Here is a 3,274-nt window from a genome sequence, read left to right on the forward strand (position 1 = left end):
TTAGCATATACATTTGCATTCTGTTTTTAAACTCTCTTATTTTTAAAATCAAGAAGTTTTGAATCATTTATTGGCTAGCTTAAGAGAATAAGAGTAAGCTTTCGGCTGTGCAGCCTTCGTCAGACTTCAATCCTGTTTTAAAATCAGTCTATACTAAAAGCCAGTCTTGGATAGAGTATATAAATTAAAAGGACACCGAGCAGTGCAGAAACTATGGAAAGATGCATATCATTTTAAAGCTCTCTTTCTCCTCTTTCCAATGATATATAAACCGCTATTTTCGCGATTGAAATTGTCGCGGCCGCGATTTCGATCGAGAAAATAGAGAAAACTAAAAGGCGTAGGGCGACGATCTCCTCTCCTGATTGGCCGCGATGGTCCCGCCGGCGGGACCATCGCGGCCAATGAGGAGAGGAGAGGAGGCAGAGAATGGCTGTGATTGGCGGTCAGGGACAGCGCCCCCCGCCTGATTGGATAATGGTCTAGGAGATAGAAGAGGGTGGACGCGATGTTCCCGTTCGTGAATCTGCGGCGAGGGGGGCCCGCGGATGATATGCGGACATACAGCGGGATGAAACCACTAGAGAGACGGTGCACAGATGCCCCGCTCGATGTCAGCCACCAGCAGTGGTGAAGATCATATGGATCAGGCGGACACAGAAAAAGACCAGGCTCGTGCCAGAGCCACCTATGCAGCATGTCGGCTGATACCATCAGCGGGGACAAAGCCTGTGATCATCACTTGCCTGCAGGGAAGGTGAAATAGGCAGATGCAGCACTCAGAGCTGGGATTGAGTAAGTGAGTGCACTCTAGTCTGCAACCTGCACTTCCTTCTGGGGGACACATGGATGCACATTGTCAGGGAACAGAGGACACAGGATGGACAGAGGACAGGGGTATGGACAGCAGAAACAAGGGGTGTAGACAGGTGACACAAGGGGATGGACAGGTGACACAGGGGGACAGATAGAGGACACAGTATGAACAAATGTCATAGGGGGTATGGTCAGCAGACACAGGTGGCGCAGACAAGTGACACAGGGGGACAGAGGACATGGTAAGGACAGAGGTCACATGGGCTATGGGCAGAGGACACAGGTGGACATAATAATTGGGGGGGAAAGGGTCTACAAGACACCCCTGCACTGTAGATGCACCAGGTTTAGCATTTTTTTTTTCCCTGGATTTTGCCCTCCAAACCTAGGTGCGTCTTATAGTCCGGTGCGTCTTATAGTCCGAAAAATACGGTAAATACATCAGAGGGCAATATAATAGCTTGGCGGATGAGCTTTTTGTCCCTAGGCCTTCTCAAAGGACTAGAGGACATGAGCTGCGCATGGAGGAAAAACGTTTTAGCCATTTATTTAGGAAAGGGTTCTTTACAGTAAGAGTGATTAAGATGTGGAATGCATTGCCACAGGAAGTCGTTATGGCAAACTCTATACCTGCATTTAAAGGGGGCTTAGATGCTTTCCTTGCGTTGAAAGACATCCATGGCTACAATTACTAGGTTATGCCTAATGATGTTGATCCAGGGATTTTATCTGATTGCCATCTGGAGTCAGGAAGGAATTTTTCTCTTTTGGGGCTAATTGGACCATGCCTTGTGGGGGTTTTTTCGCCTTCCTCTGGATCAACAGGGGTATGTGGGGGACGGGCTCGAGTTGTACTTTGTACTGGTTGAACTCGATGGACGTATGTCTTTTTTCAACCAAAGTAACTGTGTAAGAGAGTGCCCGGCAACAGGAGCGCGATCTAGGACGCGCTTCGCCGGGCAGCGCAGGCGTACTACTCCGGGTCAGAGCGACCCGGAAGTCGTAAAAGCCCCAGAGATGTTCGCCGAGCGAACAGTTCGCAACATCTCTACTCTTCTCGAGTCCGCTCTGTAGCGGCCAGGTTGGCGGCTTCTGCAGATGCTTGAGCGCGCAGACGCTGCAGATGGTGAATCCCATAGGAACAGTGGGCTACAGGAACAGCCACCTGTTGGTAAGCAATGGCGCTCTCCCTGGTTCCCCAATGGCATACTGCGTTACGAACCTCCCTTATGGGTAGGTTCATTGTACAAAAAAAGTGGACCCTTTAAAGGCAGCAAAGAGGGAAAAAATATGCATTTGACAGAGCCTGTAATGTACGGCTCTGTGTTAAAGTGAACCCGAGGTGAAAATAAACTGATGATTTAAACAATTATATTTTTCCTCCTACATCTAAAAATTACTTTTTTAAAGGACCTCTATCGTGAAAATCTTAAAAGGTAAGATATATGTAAACACTGACAAATAAGAAGTATGTTTTTTTTCCTGAGTTAAATCAGAATCATATTTATTTCGCCAAATAAGCCATAGATCACTTCTCTCCAATGTTGCTGCTACTTACAGTAGGTAGTAGAAATCTGACATTACCAACAGATGTTGGACTAGCCCATCTCCTCATGGCGGATTCTCAGCATGGCTTTTATTCTTTATACAGACACTCCCTGACAAAGATTTATACAAAGATGCTGGCCAGCCTCCCTGCTCACCTAACACTTTTTTTTGGCAGTTAGACAGAGCAACTGTCATTCGATTGTAAAAAGATAAAAAGAACCCCCCTCATGAGGAGATGGGCTAGTCCAAAATCTGTCGGTTCTGTTATTTTATATTTAAACATTTACAAAGTAAGTTAAATGTTTCAATGAATTAGTGGCAGTCTATTAAGTGTCCCAGAGTTAGAAAAAGGTCAAAAGTTCATGTATTTTATCTCTACCTCTTGTGGCTGTAATCTGCTTATCAGTGATGTTTACTATATTCCCAACAAGGTACTGCCAAGACAGAAGCTTTCACTTCCATGCCTAGAAATTAACTCTTTCAGGCAGCAAAATAAAACAACTAAACCAGCCTGGTTATTAATGTTTTGACATAGCAGAGATAATGATCCATCCGGCACTACATGCAGAGGTTAAATCTTATCTTACATTTATTGCACACATCTTCAACAGTGTTCTCCCCAGAATTTTTTTCCAGCCGGGTGGCATGGAATAGTAGCCGGGTGGATCGAGATGAAAATGCAGGGCAACTCTGCTTACAGCATAGGAGGAGGTGAGAAGGTGAGCTGATGACAGCCGGGTGGTCACCAAATCTAGCCGGGTGGAGCACCCGGCTAAAAGAGCCTGGGGAGAACACTGTTCAAGATCTTTCACAAAGATCCAATGTAACATACCCTTGATGATTCTAGCTGTGGGGCAGTGTGGGAGCAGCGGTCCGCCTGACGGCCGTTTCGCTCAGTAACGAGCTTCTT

The sequence above is a fragment of the Hyperolius riggenbachi genome, chromosome 8, assembly GCF_040937935.1.
Source record: "Hyperolius riggenbachi isolate aHypRig1 chromosome 8, aHypRig1.pri, whole genome shotgun sequence".
Taxonomy (NCBI): Eukaryota; Metazoa; Chordata; class Amphibia; order Anura; family Hyperoliidae; genus Hyperolius; species Hyperolius riggenbachi.